At 44.5% G+C, this 18,444-nt stretch overlaps 1 long non-coding RNA gene across 1 annotated transcript; it reads right to left on the reverse strand.

Annotated features, from left to right (window-relative positions):
- Window positions 1-1,648: 1,648 nt before the first annotated feature.
- Window positions 1,649-12,906, reverse strand: LOC125088491 (uncharacterized). Its single transcript, XR_007123723.1, has 5 exons — window positions 12,373-12,906; window positions 11,805-11,914; window positions 10,719-10,840; window positions 3,552-6,822; window positions 1,649-3,164 (listed from the first exon to the last, which is right to left on the reverse strand). It is a non-coding gene; the product is annotated as an uncharacterized LOC125088491 (long non-coding RNA).
- Window positions 12,907-18,444: the final 5,538 nt, after the last annotated feature.

The raw sequence follows: 18,444 nt of genomic DNA on the forward strand, positions 1-18,444 counted from the left end.
AATGTGCAAGCCAGCCAACTAGCTGATCAGGTTTCACATTGTCCCTATCTGGGTAAGGACTAAAATTTGACTTTCAGCCTCAGAACAATGCCTTCCTATACTTTTTTATGGGTCTTTATCTCGCAAATCCACAATTTGAGCTGCTTTTTTATCTTTTTCATAGCTTCATCACCCACTATGAAAGATACTTTTAACACTTTCTGGAATGGCTTCATGTACAGATCAGTGCATTTCTTCTTCCTACTTGAGGATGTGCCATATTGTTGATTCACTGACATTGAACTCTGAGCCAACAGCAGTACAACTGCCCGAAGGTAGTCCATCTAACACATGTGTGTACTTTAAGGTCCATCACAGCCTTCTTGCACTTACATACACTGGACAGCACTGGATGCCTCGGTGGCATAGTTGGTCAAGTGCCTGACTCTTGATTTTGGCTCAGGTCATGATCTCAGAGTCATGGGATTGAGCCCTGTGTTGGGCTCCATGCTCCGTGGAGTCTGCTTGATATTCTCCCTCTCCCCACCCCCTGCTGCACTCTCTCTCTTTCTAATAAGTAAATTTTTAAAAAAAGAAATTAAGTCCAAATTAGGTAGAAATAAGTGATAAAGCTAATAGAAATAGAAAATATACAGAAAAATTAACACACTAGAAATGGATTTTTAAAAGGCTAATGAGGGACGCCTGGGTGGCTCAGTTGGTTAAGCGGCTGCCTTCAGCTCAGGTCATGATCCCAGCATCCTGGGATCGAGTCCCACATCGGGCTCCTTGCTTGGCAGGGGACCTGCTTCTCCCTCTGCCTCTCGGCCTACTTGTGATTTCTCTCTCTCTCTCTGACAAATAAATAAAATCTTTAAAAAAAAAATAAAAGGCTAATGAAATTGACAAACCCCTAGAAAAACTGACCGGGAAATAAAAAAAGAAAAATGAAATTTCCAATATCGGGAATGATGGGCGGGCATCACTGTAGATTTGATAGACACTAAAGAGATAACAAGTGACTGTAAACACCATTCTGTGATGAAAACTGCAAATGCATATGGTTTTCCTGTAAATTGTATAAAAATTATTAGGAAGATATTTTACTAAGGTTACACAAACTCTTTCTGAAAACAAGGAAACGTTTCCTAACTCATTCTATGAAGAAGCCAGCATTACCCTAATACAAAAACATAATAAAGAAATTTAAAGATTAATATCCCTCAGGTATATAGACATAAAAGTGTTTAATGACCATTTCAGAAAATCAATCCAATCAAATACAAGAGGATAGTCTCACATGACCACCTCTTGGGTGGGGTGGGGGGGTGTTGTCCCGCGAATCAAGGTTGATTTAACATTGAAAAAAACCAGTCAATGTAATTCATATTTACAGGATAAAGGAGAGAAGCCATATTATCTGAAATCTGTATGTGAAGTAATTGACAAAATTCGGTAATTCTTTCAAAGTAATCTCCAGCAAAATAGAAATTGGAGGGGATTTCCTTGATATGAAGCACATAAACAAAAAAACCTTCAGCTAACAGCATACTGAACACTTTTAAGATTGGAACCTGGAATGCATGTTCATTATCTTTACTGATACTCAGTATTTTACAGGCTGTCAGATCAAATGTAAAAGTAAAAAGAAGAGTAAAAGGCATACAGATTGAAAAGGATTATGTAAAACTCTTTATTTATAGAAAACATGAATGTGTATTACAAAGTCATAAGAAATCCACAAAGAAATACCAGGAGCATGGAAATTTAGCACACTTCCAGCATACAAGACCAATATATAGAAACCGATTGTATATTCTATATGCTACCACTAGTATATAATTGAAAACTAAAATTTAAAAGGTACCATTTACAATAGCATTTTTTAAATCTCACAAAATGGTAAGGAGTAAATCAGCAGATACTGTATAAGACCTACAGACCAAAAAAAGGACACATCAGGGATTGGCAAACTTTCACTATAAAGCACCAGCTAGGAAATATTTATAGGCTTTGCATGTATGGTCCCTATCACGTGATGGTTTTGTTTTGATTTTACAACATTTAAAAAATGTTAACATCTTTTCAAGCTAATTGGCATTACAAAAACAGACTGTGGGCCAAATTTGACCCATGCTCTCTATGATGCATAATTTCTGGAACTCTGCTACAAAATACCGAGAGAAATAAAATTTAAAGACCTCAACAAAAGTTGTGCCAACTGGTGAGCTGGAAAAGTTAATATTGGTAAGTTATGAGCTTGAAAGCTGGCTTATGGAATTATTACAAGAGATACGGGTGCCCTTGGGGCAGAAGGCTTGTAAGCCAGGGTAGCTCCAGCGCACACCTGATACGCACCTGCTACTCACGCACCTGGGAGAAGAGCTCTTGTAGTTTCATGGTTTGCTGCAAGGCTCATATTGAGGAAAAATGTCTGATAGGGATGTGTTACCAACTCATGGACCCTGCCCTCTTCTGAGACTGGAGCCTGGTGTAGCCACTGGTTGATTCATGAGCTGAGCCGAGGAAGACCTCCTCATAGGCACATACCCTGCTGTGGCCATCCCATGCTGTCTGAACGCACCATGACAGCACCAACCCCCAGTCTCCCTAGCTTTCGTGTCTACCCCAACCTCCCACAAGCCATGCCCCATGTGGGCAGGATCTACATTTTGCTCTCCTGCTCTGGCCTTGAGCAGGCTCTGCCCTCTGGGGACCGTAGGGAAAAGGGCTGGCAGACCTCCCCACCCCAAACTCAGATTGCCTCTGCCAATGCCTTCCAGTTAGGCACTGGGGTGACGGTCATGCAGGCTCTTGGAATGTCTAGTCTTTAACGGTCTCACCAAACCACCAGGCCCATCTGGTGTCACACCCCAGCAACCAGCAGCAGAAAGTCAGGAAGTGCTAGAAGTTCCGCTGGGATTTGGCCTCTGGGCCTTGCCCTTTGCCTTTGGCACTTTGGGCGCATGCCCTTTGCAGGTGTAGGCGGAGCCCGGGTGCTTTTCCGCCCCACGTTCTAGCGCTGTGCCACAAGCTTCAGGCTGAACAGAGCACGGTTTGCTACAGAGGAGCAGGTAGCTCGGAGAGCTCTCTCCTAATTGCGTTACTACATTCCCAACACCCGACAGTGTCCAAACTGTCCTGTATGGGCAACCTCCTCAGCAAGCTTCTCTCTTGCCCTGTCCCTGCCCCTTGGCACACATGTGTTCCTCTTTTGGCTGAGATCGCCCGGCTGCCCCTGCACTACCTCCCCCAACCTTGGCCCTTTTCCTAGGCAGACAGTTCTGCCTGGATCCAGTGCCTTTTGGGGTTACATCCCCCTAAGGGGTGCTATCAGATCAGTGATAGCACTCTCAGTGATGCCCTCTCATGGTCCTGAGGGGACTCTCCAGAGAAATCCCTGCTCTCTGCATGTACCTCAAAGTGCCTGTCCACTCTGGAATGGTGAAGATTCCTCCTTCCTCCAGGGCACACAGTCACTCTCCCTTCCTTTGTCACCTAATCCCGTAGTCAACCATCCCGTTCTGCACCATCTAATACTGTCTGGACACACCAGGCGAGACAGGGCCAACCCCCAGTCTCCCCAACTCGAATTTGGAGATGGCCAGGGTCATCCAATCCCCCTCCACATCCTTGCTTAAAGGAGACGGAGCTGAAGTCACCAGGAGGGTGAAGGCAGGGGATATCAAGGGAAGACAAAAGTGTGCCAAAGGCAGGACTACCAGAAAGGGGTCCCCGTAGCAGTGGGAGTGTACCATCAGCATGTAGGCTCCTGGTGACAAGTGGAGGTGTCACACATTTGGGGAAACCTCTATTCCAATAAGCTAGCTTAGGTAAGATATCATAGACATCTTCCATGAACTCCTTCACCAAAGGCCATGCCTTTAGCAGCTCATACAGCCCTGCTGGAGGCTTCCTACCTCTTTACAGGAGTGATCCAGGTACACAAGGGTCATCCGGCCCAGCTGCCAGAGAGGTTGAGAAAGGAAGAGCTTGATGAAGGCCATTGGCTCAGCTCTCCGCCCCTTATTGATGTCAAAGAAGACCCAAGAGAGAAAAGCTTTTACTCTGTCAAGGAGAAATTCTCCACCCACGTAGGTTCTGTAAACAGAAATTTTCAGGGCCACTGCTGCTGCCACTGCCACTACTGTGGGGTAGAAGCGAGTCTGCTCCTATCTCCTACCTCCCTTGGATGGTCATTGCTGAAGACCTCAGCTTGGAGAAAAACACAGCAGCAACAGAACCACGAGGCTGGAGGACAAAACTGAAGACCACTTCACACAGCAGTTCCACTCGGCCTGCCTCTTCTCGCTCCCCGTTTCTTGCAGGGAACACAGTTACTTTGCCATTGGCCGCTTTCCCCTCGCAGATTCCAGAAATTACCAAATTAGCAGTCACTGACTTGACTGACTTGTCTACTGGAGCCTGAACCTGTCTGCCCCTTTATCTCCCCCTACACCAGATATGGGTCATGAAACGGGGTGCACAATTTTCAACTCTCCCACTGCTGCTCTGGCCGGTGCTCCCTTTAGATCCCAACCCCTCTTTGGGGTTCCACTTAATAATGAGAATTGAAGCCCTTTGCATCCCAATCCCTCAGTCACAGCAGCAGGATCTTCCGCTTCTCGTCCCACACCTCCTAATACCTCATCCTTCTTCCTCTCCTGTCTTTAAAGTCGAATCACCCACTCCTATGTGTGTGGATTCTCCTCCCTTTTTCTTACAGCCTCCCCTTCAAGTCCCTTTAGCCAGTGTCTCGGTCTTCACCAGCCTCTGCAAACACCCCCACCCCAGCAACACAGTCAGTGCATCTGCAAAACAGACCCCAGCAGGTGCTTTGGCCTTGGTGTGACCGTCACAGACACTGCTCTGCCTTGCCATGCTTTCGTCTTCAGGTTTCCACCGGAACCCAGCATGAGCCCCGTCGCTCGGGACCTGGCTTCTCCCCATAGGGAAGAAACAACCCTGCAAAGGCCAAGGTTGCCACCTGCTTTTATGGCTAGCAGCCCTACCATAGCTTTCCCCCTTCCTTTTAGGGCAGGAACCGCCCTTTAGCTGAAAAGTGGGGGCCGATCTGGGCGGTGGCAGGAAGCCACTCTCTTCAAGGCCCCTGTTTTTTTCTGGCTCACTTACCACTGCTTCTGCAGTAGCCTCACTCCAGGACGCTTCAGCCTCGCCATCCAAGCCGGCTTTGGACTCTGATACCACGCTCAGTTCCCAGCCTGCTCTCTTCCTGTCTCTTCTCGGCACCTTTCCCTCTGGGAAAGCTGGCAGCTCCCGCAGAACCCCCGTACCTAGCCTAGACAGCAGGCCTGGCCCCCATCAGCAGTCAGCTTTTCCAAGTGTTCCAAATGCGGCGTCTCAGGGAGCACCCAGCCAGCTCTGGCTGGCCCTTTGGTTGTTCTCCCCACCGCTAGAGCCCCTCTTTCCTCCTCTGGAGCTGCTCACCTTTTGCAGGTATGCTCCAGCCCCACTGGGGTTTATGGGACCTGCAACCCTTGTGGGTAGTGGCAAGCTTTGGGATCCCTGTGTACATCCTAGGCAGTGGCTTCGTGTCTGGAACACTCAGCTTTGGAGCAAGGCCAAGTGCGACACCTAGCAGGACAGCTGGTGTTGGGGACGTGGTCAGCCTGGGGCACCCCTGTTGCAACTGGAGAGGCAGGCCCTGCTGAGAGCAAATCTGTCCTTGGAAACACTTTCCTTCCTACCTATAATCAGAGCACCCAGAGACAGCCCCTCCATAACACGCTGACTCCTATTGGATGAGAGAGCGTCACTGAGAAGGAACATGGGGCACAAGGTGCTTTGGGTCTTCCTTGTGTTGAGATAACCTGGGCCCCATCCAGCTGGAGAACATCTATAGCAATCAAGGGGAAGACGCCACACTTGCGCCTGGAAGGCTTTCAGAGGTCCTGGGCCCTGCGTTAAGAGCGCATGGCTGGTAGTGGGAAAGGCCAACACCATCCAGGGTGTTGGGAGGATTCTCTTCCCGCATTGGGTCTGAGCACTTGAGGACCATCTAGTCACAGAAAACCTGTTACTCTTGGAGAAGCCTGCACCACTGAGAAGAAATGTGTGTCATGAGCTACTCCTGTTCCTGCCCTCCGTCAGACCCTTAGTGTCCACCAGGCCAGGGCATCTCTGTCGCCATCTGAGGGGCTGGCACTGTACCCAAGATTATAAATGCTAATGTCAGCGCACCTGAGGGACACGGTCCAGAATGCAGGCGGTGCCATGGGGAAAATCAGCACCACACCTGCCCTTCTGGAAATTTTTGTTCTGTCATTCAGAGCAGCTGGGACACTTGTGGTCAGAGCACATCTGTTGCAGGCTCATGGGACAGGGTCACTTTGAGGAAGAGTCTCTCTTCTCACCTTCACTCAGAACATTTGGGGCCCACTTAGACAAGAGTACTCTCTTTGATGTGGAGTAGTCAACCCCACTAAGGAAATGTCCAAACTTCAGCACCTCTGCTGCTGCCTTTCAGAGCAAACGTAGCTCTGGCATGGGGCACTGCAAGCCGGACTCTCACATTGGGGCACCTTTGTCACCTGCCCAGATTTCTCTGGAGACAGAAGTGTTGGGTCACCAACCCATTCATTTTTCTTCTACTGAAAGAAACAATAGCTCAGCAAAGGCTATCTAGAGATGGTGGCTGCCCACCCACTGCCATTAATGGGTAGAGGCTCAGCCCCTCTGGTTATGGTGAACAAACTTAGCCTACACCATGTCCTTCTAGAGTGAGCTGAAGCCCAATACCTCAGCACGTTTGTGTACATGTAAAATGGCGTCATTTCAGAGGAGGCTCATCAGAAGTCAACACACCGGCCACGAGAAGTTCCACTGCAGGAAGAAGACAGACAGCAGTAAGTAGCAACCGTGTCATACATGACTGCAACTCTTAGCCCGGCAAATTCTGCTTTTTCAAGATCTTTGGCTAACTGAGGTCCTTTGTAATTCCTTATGCATTTTAGAATCAGATTACAAATTTCAGCAAAGAAGCCGACTGGGATCCTAACAGGGATCATGCTGAATTTGTAGATCACTTTGGGAAGTGTCACCATCTTAAATCAAATCTTATTCATGAACATGGGCTGTTTTTCATATTGTTTAATCCTTTAAAATGTCTTTCAGCAGTGTTTTTGTACAGAAAATTCTCTTGTTAAATTTATTCCTAAACATTTCATTTTTATGATGGTACTGAAAACGTTTCCTTATTTCATTTTTTATTGGTTCACCACCACAAGGGTATAGAATTACAATTGATTTTTGTACCTTGATTTGTGTCCTATAATCTTGCTGAAATTATTTATTAGTTTTAATATTTTTTAGTGTATTCCTTTGGATACTCTCTATATAAGATGCATATCATCTGTGAATATAGTTTTACTTATGCTTTTTCAATTTGGATGGCACTTTCTTCCCCCTTTATCTTACCTAATTGCTTTGACTAGAAAGCCCAGTAAAATATTGAGTAAAAGTGGTAAGAGTGGACATTCTAATCTTGTTCGTCAATTTAGAGATAAAGCACCCATCTTTTACCTTTAAGTATGATATTTGCTGAGGGTTTTTTGTCCAGACTTTATCAGATTGAGAGGTTCACTTTTATTCTTTATTGGGTTCTTTTATAGTAAAAGGATGTTGGATTTTGTCACATGCTTTTTCTGCATCTATTAGGATGATCATGCAATTTCTAAAAACTTCCATTGATACGATGTCTTGCAATTAATTACAATTGACATATAACATTATATTAGTTTCACACGTACAACATAATGATTTGTTATTTGTATGTATTGCAAAGTGGTAAGTCTAGTTAATGTCATTACCACACAGTTACATTTTTTTTAAATTGTTGTGACAAGGTCTTTTAATATCTACTCTCTTAGAAAACTTCAAGGATATAATACTGTGCATTACATACCCAGGATTTATTTATTTTATAACTGGAAGTTTGTACCTTTTGACTACCTTCCCCTTCACTCATTCCACACACCTCTAACCCCTACCTCTGACAAATATCGATCTGTTCTCCTTATATAGGAGTTCAATTTTTTTTAGATTTCACATATAAGTGAGATCATAATGCTATTTGCTTTCTCTGCCTGACTTATTTCGTTTAGTATAATGCCCTCAAGTCCCATCCAGGTTGTCACAAACGGCAAGATTCAATTTCCTTTTTCAGGGCTGAGTAATATTCCTATCCATTCATCTTCTTTATCCATTAATCTATTGACGGACAACTTGGTTGCTTCCATGGCCTGGCTCTTGTGAATAATGCTGCAATGAACATGAGGGTCAGATATCTCTTCAAGATAGTGTTTTCCTTTTCTTGGACAGATATCCAGAAGTGAAATTGCAGGATCATATTATAGTTCTATTTTTAGTTTTTTGAGGAACCTCTATAGTTGTTTCCATACTGACTGTACCATTACATCCTCACCAACTGTGCACAAGGGTTCCCTTTTCTCCACATTCTTACCAACACTTATTATTCCTTGTCTTTTTTTTTTTTTTAATTCCTTGTCTTTTGATGATGGCCATTCTAACAGGGTCTAAGGTGGTATCTCATTGTGTGTGTGTGTGTGTGTGTGTGTGTGTTTTCCCTCATTGTGGTTTTGATGCATTTCTCTGGTGATTACTGATGCTGAGTATGTCTTCATGTACTTTTTGGCTAACCCTATGTCTTCTTTGGAAAAATATCTATTCAGGTCTGCTTATTTTAATATTTTTAAAATGTTTAATTTAGGAGCGCCTGGGTGGTTCTGTTGTTAAGCGTATGCCTTCAGCTCAGGTCATGATTCCAGGGTCCTGGGATGGAGCCCTGCCTAGGGCCTCCTGCCTGGAAGGAAGCCTGCTTCTCCCTCTCCCACTTCCCCTGCTTGTGTTCCCTCTCTCTCTCCCTCTCTCTCTCTGTCAAATAAAATAAAATCTTAAAAAAATTTTTTTAATTTAAATTCAATTTAGTTAACATATAGTGTATTATTAGTTTCAGGGGTAGAGTTTAGTGATTCATCAGTGCACGTAACACTCAGTGCTCATTATGTCGAGGGCCCTCCTTAATGCCCATCGCTCCACACCTGTCTCCCCTCCAACAACATTCAGTTTGCTTCCTAGAGTTAAGAGTCTCTTATGGTTTGCCTCCCTCTATGTTCTTATTTTATTTTACTTTTCTCATTTTCTTGCTCATTTTCTTTTTTTTTTAAATTATTAGCTCATTTTCTTTTTTTTAAATTATTTTTATTAACATATAATGTATTATTTGCCCCAGGTACAGGTCTGTGAAACGCCAGGTTTACGCACTTCCCAGCACTCACCATAGCACACATCCTCCCCAATGTCCACAACCTAACCACCCTCCCCCCACCCCTCACACACCAGCAACCCTCAGTTTGTTTTGTGAGATTAAGAGTCTCTTATAGTTTGTCTCCATCCTTCGGCTCATTTTCTTTTTTTTTTTTTTAAGATTTTATTTATTTGACAGAGAGAAATCACAAGTAGGCAGAGAGGCAGGCAGAGAGAGAGAGAGGAGGAAGCAGGCTCCCTGCGGAGCAGAGAGCCCGATGTGGGGCTCGATCCCAGGACCCTGAGATCATGACCTGAGCCGAAGGCAGAGGCTTTAACCCACTGAGCCACCCAGGCGCCCCCTTCGGCTCATTTTCTTTTTTCTTTTTTTTTTTTTAAGATTTTATTTATCTGACAGAGAGAGATCACAAGTGGGCAGACAGGCAAGCAGAGAGAGAGAGAGAGGAGGAAGCAGGCTCCCTGCAGAGCAGAGAGCCCGATGTGGGACTCGATCCCAGGACCCTGAGATCATGACCTGAGCTGAAGGCAGAGGCTTAACCGCTGAGCCACCCAGGTGCCCCTCGGCTCATTTTCAAATCAGATTTTTTTGTTGTTGTTATTGAGTTGCATGAGTTCTTTATATATTTTGGATATTAATTTTTTTATTAGATATATGATTTGACAATACTTTTCTCACTCCGGCTGGCTTTGCATTTCATTGTTTTTCTTTTTGTGTGTGTACAGAAGCTTTTTGGTTTGATGTAGTTCCACTTGTTTACTTTTACTTTTGTTGCCTTTGCTTTTGGTGACAAAACCCAAAAATCATTACCCAAACCATATCTAGATAGGAACACAGATATACATATCCATGTCTATTTATCATCTGTAGCTATGCCTCTATCGCTACCTGAACTTATGTCTCTATATTGGTAAGTAGGCATTTTCAGCCAGGACTTTAAAAGCTGGTTATGGAATTATTTTATTTTATTTTAATTTTTTAAAAAGGTTTTTAAAATTTATTTGACAGAGAGATCACAAGTAGGCAGAGCAGCTGGCGGGGCGGGGGGGGGGGGGGGCAGGGAGCAGGTTCCCTGCTGAGCAGAGAGCCTGATGCGGGACTCGCTCCCAGAACCCTGAGACCATGACCTGAGCTGAAGGCAGAGGCTTAACCCACTGAGCCACCAAGCACCCCTGGAGTTATTATTTTAAAAGATTTTATTTGGCAGAGAGACACAGTGAGAGGGGGAACACAGCAGGAGGAGTGGAGAGGGAGAAGCAGGCTTCCCGCTGAGCAGGGAGCCCAATGTGGGGCCTGATCCCAGGACCCCGGGATCATGACCTGAGCCAAAGGCAGATACTTAATGGGTGAACCACCCAGGCACCCCTGGTCGTGGAATTATCGTAAGATATCTAGCAGTCCTTGGTTTTTAAGCCAGGGTGCATACTTCACCCACCTGAAACGCATCTCCTCTCCTTGCCTCTGGGAGAAGATCACACCTCAACAGCCGTGTAGTCAGCTACAAGGCTCAACTGGGAGAAAAATGCCCAATATTGCTGTGCTGACAATTGTCGGTTTCTGCAAATGTAGGAGGTTAGAAAGAGAAACAGAAGGCAATGCAGATTAAGAAGAAATAAAGCTGATATTATTCAGAGATATGTGGTTTACAGAAAACACTAAGTGTATGTAGAAAACTCAAAGGAATCTGCAAAGAGACCACCAGAAGCAAAAGTAAACTTAGCAAGGTCCTAGTATACGTAGAGAGAGAGAGAAGTGTATTTTCCATGTACTACTAGTTATCTATTTAAAAGACACCATTTAAAATAACATTTACAAATCTCATAAAATTAGGAATTCAGAATAAATTAACAAAAGCTATGCAAGACCCGTTCACAGAAAACTACAAAACAGGAGTTGCAAACTTTCTCTGTAAAGGGCCAGAGAGCAAATAATGTAAGTTTTGTGGTTCACATATAGTCTCTTTCACATATTCTTTTTTTTTTTAATTTTATAGCTCTTTAAAATTTTTACAATGTTTAATGTTAAAATGTTACAATGGTTAGTTCACCAGCCTCACAGGCCATGAGCCAAATTTGGCCCATAGGCTGTAATTTGCTGTCCCTTGCTACAAAACAGAAAAAATGAAAAAGACCTAATTACGTACAGTTAGGTCCCAGACAGTAGACTGCAAAAATTAATATAATGTGGTCAGTTTCAAGTAGGATTCTGAAAACTGGTCTATGGAATGATTTCAAAAGTTATTGGTGCCCTTGGGGCACAAGGCTTTTAAGCCAGGATGGATCCTTCACTCATCTGAGGTGGTGTATCTCCTGTCCCTGCCCGGACAGTTGTGTGGTTGGCTGCAAGGATCCATCAGAAGAGAAATCCGCTCTGGGGATATGCTGCCACCTGGTGGTCTCTGCTCAGCATCTTCTGAGGAGCCAACGGTCCACTTACGAGTTGAACCTTAGAGCCGCGCATGCGCTCACTGCAGCTGAGCCGTGATGCTAAGCCCCCGAAGGACTGTTAGAAATGGTAATACCTGACGCCTCCATAATGAGGAGGCGCCACAGTCCCGCGGCTACATTCAGGAGCTCTGGAATCACACAGACTGGGTTCCAGTGCCGGCTCGGCCACTACCACCTGTAGAGCCTGAGAAAAGTTCCAAGACTTAAATGCTGTTTTACCAAATTCACCAAAAGAGCCGTAAAGAGAACCTGCCTGCTAGGAAGAGGCGCAGAAAGCGGCCTCCAGGCCGTTGGGGGCATCTTGTTTCCGCCTCAGAGAAGTTCAATGCCCCGATGGTGATGCTGTAGGCTCGTACCTTTCCTGGCTCCGGGGCCCCGTGAGGCACTAGAGAAGTTCCGGGGGGGGGGGGGCGCGCTCTAAACTACCTGTGTGGGGGTGGAGGGACGGAAAACGTGCTCACTCGGGCGGCTGTCGGGAAGGGACACGCTGGGGCTTCTTAGCACCGCGGCTGCTCTGGTCTCACCTCCCCCCCAGGACCCCCCCCCCCCCAGCACTGGCCCGCGGCACCCCCACCCCACGCGGAGAGTCGGTCACCGCGCAAACAGCACCGGCCTGGCCCGCCCCATAAGCCGCATCCGCACCTTGGGAGGATCAGGGTCGCTCCTGCCTTGGGTGGGAGGAGCCCGTTGGACTCCCAGGACCCGAGCAGGAAGGGCTGGCGGGCTCACAGGCCTGGCTGCCAGATGTCAGGAGAGCTTCGGCAGTACGGGACGGTCTCCACACCTGGCGGGAGCCCTTGGGTGCCAAAGGCCCGTAACGAAGCGAGGGAGGAAGGCTCGAAGGCCCGGGGTGTCAGCGGGTCTTGGGCCGTTAGACCCCGCCCTTTGCCGTTGGCCGCTAGATCCTCGCGCCCTTGGCTCGCGCACGGTTTCTCCGTCACCCGTTGCACTGGGTCCAACCCCCGCAGGGCAGCGCGAGCTGCGTGGCGGAGGGGTTGCAACCCGGAGACCTCCCTGCGTTCCCCACCCCGCTCCCGAGGATCCCGCGGCGCGCAACGGCTCTTCGCTGCGCCCTCCGAGGCGACCCTCGCTCCCCACCCCCGCCGCCACCACCCTCCAGTGCTGCATGGGTCCCGCTGGGATCACCACGCTGACCCTGCCTCCCACCCCACCCCGGAACCTACTGCAATCACTTGTCTTCCTCAGCTGGGTTTCCTGTCCCTAGGAGGGGTTATCTGATCCCACGGGCTCAGCGCTCCTTCCTGGAGTCCCGACCCCGTGTCCCTGCAGGACTCTCAGGTCAGCCCAGTGCTGTCCTCCCGCAAGTCCATGATGTTGCTCACTCCAGAAAGTTAAGTGGATTGTCCAGGAGGCAAACTGACCCTCCAACTGCCACCTGAGCGGGCAGTCTCCTCTATGCAGTCAATGCCACCCAGACACTTCCTAAATCCTGGCCTAAAGGAGACTGAAAAGAGGACTCCAAGAGAGACCAGGAAGGGATAGTGAAGGTGGAGAAAGATCTGAAGTGATCGAAGGGCGGGACAATAGAAGGGGCCCCACCACAGTAGCGGGAGGGTGCAATCATTTCCCCCCCCGGAGGCAGTGGAGTCTTAACTTCCTTCCCCCGCAGGCTTGAGCCTCTAGGGGAAACCTCCATTCCAACCATCCAGAAGAGTAAGAAACGGGAGACATAGGAGCTCATTCATCAAAGGCTAAGCCATCACCAGCTCAGGTGGCCTGCTGGAGCAGAACTGCCTCTTGGGAGGAATAATCTGGGTGTTTTCTGGTCCATCCTCCCTGGGCTCCAGTGTTGCCAGAAAGTTCAACAAAGGAAGAGCTGATGAACCCTGTTCACCATGCCTCAGAAGCCTGAGAATAGACAGGGAAGAAAGGTCTCAGAATATGCTGTCAAGGGGGGTGGGAGGTTGGGGGATCCAGGTGGTGGGTATTGGAGAGGGCACGGATTGCATGGAGCACTGGTGCAAAAACAAGGAATACTGTTATGCTGAAAAAAAAATTTAAAGAAAAATTTCAAAAAAAAAAAAAAAAAAGAATATGCTGTCAAATAGGACTTGTCTACCCACACCTGCCAGCAGTAGGCTCTGCAAATAAAATTCCAGTGACCCCGTTGAGGCTACCACTGCCATTGTTTTGAGGTCCGGATCAGCTGTCCCCCAACTCCTAAGCCACTTTGAAAGCTTCTTTGAAGAATTGGAATGTGGTATAATATCTGAACAATAGAAATCTACAAAGGAGAGGCAATGTTCTATAGATGGTAGACGAAATATTTAGAAAAGGAAATATAACATAAAAAGAAAGTATGTGAGAATTGTTTTTAAATATATTAAGGAAACCTTAAAAAAGTAGTAGAAAACATGGAGGGGAAAATGAGAAAAAAAATTAAAAACGAATCTAAAACATCTAAATAAAGACCAAATATGTGGTTATTGTCTTGCTTATTGATAAAAAAAGAAAGTCTATGAGTGCATATGTCCATGTATCTGAGATCTTATAGGAAAACACAAAAGCTTGCTGAGCCATCCACAGGCACTAACAGTAGGAGCACCTCTCAACCAGTGGGGGTGGGAAGCTGTGGATAAGCACCCCAGCCTCCCCATGCTTTGATGGGACAATTCTGAAGATATTCCATCTGATTTCTCAAAGGATCCTTACCATCTGGGGCCAAAATGGCCCACAGCATTACTTACCTTTTTATTTAAATAATTGTACTTTGGGGTGCCTGGGTGGTTCAATCAATTGGGTCTGCCTTCAGCTCAGGTCATGACCCTGGGGTCCTGGGATGGAGTTCCAGATCGGCTCCCTGCTTAGCAGGGAGTCTGCATCTCTCTCTCTCTCTCTTTCCCTCTGCCCCTTCCCACTGTGTGTTCTCTCTCTCAAATATTTTATTTATTATTTTAAAATTTATTTATTTTAAAAATTTGAAATTAAGTGTTGTCAAGGATGTGGAGAAATTGGAACCCTGGTGCATTGCTGGTGGAAAAATCAGCAGCTGTGGGGAAAAATATAGAGGTTCCTCAAAAAATTAAAAACAGATACCATATGATGGAGCAATTCCACTTTTGGGTATATACCCAAAAGAATGAAAGCAGGGACGTGAATACATGTACACCAATGTTCATTATTACAAAAGCCCCAAAGTGCAAACAGCTCCAGTGTTTACCAACAGATAAATGGATAAAATGTGGTGTATACAGATATAATGGACTATTTTTCAGTCTTTTTTTTATTTTTAAAAGATTTTTTTTTAAAGATTTTATTTATTTATTTGAGAGAGAGACAGTGAGAGAGAGCATGAGCGAGGAGAAGGTCAGAGAGAGAAGCAGACTCCCCATGGAGCTGGGAGCCCGATGCGGGACTCAATCCCGGGACTCCCAGGATCATGACCTGAGCCGAAGGCAGTCGTCCAACCAACTGAGCCACCCAGGCGTCCCCTATTTTTCAGTCTTAAAAAGAGATGAAATTCTGACACATGCTATAACATGGATAACCTTGAAATCATCATGCTAAGTGAAATAGGAGGGCATATATTGTAAATTCCACTTACATGTGATAACTAGAGGATTCAAGTCCATAGAGACAGAAAGTAGAACAGTGGTTGCCAGGAGTTAGAGATAGGGGGTGATGGGAAGTTTTTTTTTTTTTTTTTTTAAGATTTTATTTATTCATGAGAGACAGAGACAGGCAAAGGCAGAGGGAGAACCAGGCTCCCTACAGAGTGGGGAGCCTGATGGGGGACTCCACCCCAGGACTGTGAGATTATAACCTGAGCCAAACACAGACGCTTAACCAACTGAGCCACCCAGACGTCCGATGGGCAGTTCTTGCTTAATGGGCACAGAATTTCAGAATCTCAGTCTGAGACAATGAAAAGGTTCTGGAGATGGATACCGGTGTTAGTTGCACAACAATGTAAATGTTCTTAATGCCATTGAATTGTATACTTAGAAATGGTTACAATATAAATTTTATGTTACACTTTTTATCACAATTTTCACAAAGAGATTTCACCCTGCCCCAATCCTACATGATATCCTTCTTGGCATCCTTTAATGTAGTTGACAGAAAATTTGAAGAATTCACAAAGGCCTTGTTCATTGCCGCATTATCCACAATAGCCAAGATACAGAAACAAGCTAAGCATCTGTCACTTAGCTTGAATGGATAAAGAAGATGTCGTGTACACACACACACACACACACACACACACACTGAACTATTATTCAGCCATGAGAAATATGAAGTCCTTTTATTTGTAACAACATGGTTGGACCTTGAAGGCATTATGCTAAATGAGATTAGTCAGACAGAGAAAGGGAATCTGTACGGTACCACATGTGGGATCTGAAAAAGCCACACGTGTAGAAACGGTAGAACTGTGATTGCCAGGAGCTGGGGCTATGGGGTAACTAGAGGGATTAAGGTGCACAAACCTACAAGTAAAAAATGTTGTTAAAGTGCACAAACTTACAACTAGAAGATGAGTAAGTTTTGCAGACCTCATGCATAACATCGTGATTATAGATAACAATACTGTACTATGTACTTGGATGTTGCTAAGAGACTAGATCTTAAATGTTCTCACCACACACACAAAAAAAGATGATAGAGAATGTGATGGAGTTGTTAGCTAATGCTATGGCTGAGATCCTATTGCAATATATATAAGCATTGAATCAATACATTGTGTACCTTTAACAAAATTATATATCAATTTTTATTTAGATGAATTAAAAAAAGAAAACTCAGGCCTTACAATTGGATTATGATATCAAGTTAAATATACTTTCAGCCAAGTGTTTGCAGATGGAATACTTACTTTACTTACTAGTAAGTAAAGTAAGTATTCCATCGATATTTTGACCTTGAATTAGACCTTGGTGATGGAGTCTTTTAGGGAGTAGAAACACTGGGCTAAGCAAAGTAGGCTTTGGACCAGGGGGGCAAATATGAACAAGGCAATGGGACCTGTGTGGCATGGGTGTAGGGAGCCCAGGTCCCTAGGGGATGTGAATTTAGATGAATCAGTGCCAGTGGCAATAGTAACCCTGCTGCGGGGGCCCTGCTGCGGGGGATCCATCTGCCACTTTGTAACATCGGTAACTTAAAAGAAGAAAATAAGTAAAATGTTATTTTATTAATAAAATAGAATAATTCATAGCCATCAAAATTTCATAATATGGTGACTGAATTAGGTTGAGGAGTGCTTACAAGGTGAAGGGTGTGGTCAACAAATAGGTGCTCCACCAAAAAAAAAAAAAAAAAACCCTCACAAAAAAACACAAACCCTGTAGCTAAGAAAGTGGAGGGACATTTTTGGAGAGCTGGAAACTAATTCTTACAAGGCTGAAAACATACTGTTGCTAGTAAGTAAAGTAAGTATTCCATATGCAAACACTTTGCTGAAAGTATATTTAACTTGGTATCATAACACTGGTTATGGGCTAACACTAAAAATAGTGTAATGTAGGTTTAGTAAGACCAGATCTGCAGGGGTGCCTGGGTGGTTCAGTTGGTTAAGCTACAGACTCTGGGTTTCTCCTCAGGTACTGCTCTCACGGTGGTGAGATCAAGCCCCAGTGACAGGTTCAATGTGGAGTCTGCTTGAGATTCTCTTCCTCTCCTTCTGCCCCTTCCCTGATAATGCTCTCTCTCTCTCTCTCAAAATAACTAAATTTTTAAAAAAGATTTTATTTATTTGTTAGAGAGAGAGCGAGCAAGCTCAGGCAGACAGAGTGGTAGGCAGAGGCAGAGGGAGAAGCAGGCTCCCTGCCAAGCAAGGAGTCAGATGTGGGACTCGATCCCAGGAAGCTGGGGATCATGACCTGAGCCGAAGGCAGCTACTTAACCAACTGAGCCACCCAGGCGTCCCTCAACATAACTAAATTTTAAAGAAAAAGACAAGATCTGCAAGTCAAAGTGAATTGTTTGTATTCAGTTTTCGTACTACATAAAAAGAAAAAAAAAAAAAAAAGAACCCCTTAAAGCCCATGGACAGTTCAGACAAGTATTATTGGAAAAGGAAAGAGTAAAAATATCCTAATGTATGATGAGACAGGAAAAACATTTCTTTTAAATGTGTATATATATGTATATATCTATACATCTAGAAATACATATTTAGAAAAATGTTTCTTTTAAATATATATATACATATAATATATATATTTAATAATTATAATTTTATATAATAATATTTATATAATAATATATATAATATATAATATATTTATATATATTTATATAATATATATATTTATATAATAATTATTTTTAATAATATATAATAATATATATTTATATAATAATAATTATTTTTAATAATAATATATTATATATATGTATATATATACATATTATATATATATTATATGTATATATATATATACATAATTAGTACACATTCTCCTTTTTAAAGTTCTTACATTTATGTATCTTTTTAAAAAGATTTTATTTATTTATTTATTTGTCAGAGAGAGAGAGCACAAGCAGAGAGGCAGGCAGAGGCAGAGAGAGAAGAAGGCTTCCTGATGAGCAGGGCGCCTGATGTGGGACTCGATTCCCAGGATCCTGGGATCATGACCTGAGCCAAAGGCAGCTGCTTAACCAACTGAGCCACCCAGATGTCCTTACATTTATGTACCTTAAGATTACAAAACAATATACCAAATTCAAATAGTAGGAAGTGGCTGTGTC

The sequence above is a fragment of the Lutra lutra genome, chromosome 17, assembly GCF_902655055.1.
Source record: "Lutra lutra chromosome 17, mLutLut1.2, whole genome shotgun sequence".
Lineage (NCBI taxonomy): Eukaryota > Metazoa > Chordata > Mammalia > Carnivora > Mustelidae > Lutra > Lutra lutra.